Below are 744 nucleotides of genomic sequence, written 5' to 3' on the forward strand. Positions count from 1 at the left end.
AGCAAAGTATGCGGAAATATAATTTACCTCTCTTTAACTCATTCCTGAGCTCTCTGTGTCTTTACAGAGTGAGCGCACTGTGAAGCCAATATGTTAGTATTTCCAGAGCTGAAGATTATCTACATAAGGGTATGGCAAATATTTGTAGATGCACACTGAGTATTTAAAGTATTGTTTTTATTCTAAAGTGACTCCGGAGCCTCATAGAATCCGATTGCTAAAACAAGTCATTCAACCCATCATATGTCTGCAGGGTATCATACCGTGCAGAAAAATCAACCTGGTAGCAGTGGGATTCGAACCCACGTCTCTGAAGAGACTGGAACTTAAATCCAGCGCCTTAGACCGCTCGGCCATGCTACCACTGTAGCAGCATGTCAGCATATTTGGTTTTGTGAATGCTGACTGCCCCGAGCTGCTTGAAGATCATTGGCTGGTATTTCATGTATAAAAGCACGTATACTCTTCAGACTGATCGCTGGTTTTGTGGTACGGAAGCTGCCACTGTCAAGACATTGTTCTGAACAATAATCGATTTTCTACATTACATTCTGACCCGATGCGTTCCATTTGTCTTGATTCTGCTCTGAACACTTTCACCCTCAGACACATTTTAACAACCAGTTGAGCCCGCAGGAGACTCCAGGTCCACAGAAGTGGGGAGAGTAACACAGATCCAGAAATGGTGTGTCGAAGAAAATCTATCATTTAACTATTTGTGCTCTCGGCTAATTTTATATTTTT

General features: G+C 42.1%; 1 non-coding gene across 1 annotated transcript; it reads right to left on the reverse strand.

Annotated features, from left to right (window-relative positions):
* Nucleotides 1-281: 281 nt before the first annotated feature.
* On the reverse strand, nucleotides 282-363 carry trnal-uaa (transfer RNA leucine (anticodon UAA)). Its single transcript has one exon. It is a non-coding gene; the product is annotated as a tRNA-Leu (tRNA).
* Nucleotides 364-744: the final 381 nt, after the last annotated feature.

Source organism: Chiloscyllium plagiosum, unplaced genomic scaffold (genome assembly GCF_037043375.1).
Source record: "Chiloscyllium plagiosum isolate Xiang-an unplaced genomic scaffold, Cpla_swu_hap1 HiC_scaffold_41, whole genome shotgun sequence".
Lineage (NCBI taxonomy): Eukaryota > Metazoa > Chordata > Chondrichthyes > Orectolobiformes > Hemiscylliidae > Chiloscyllium > Chiloscyllium plagiosum.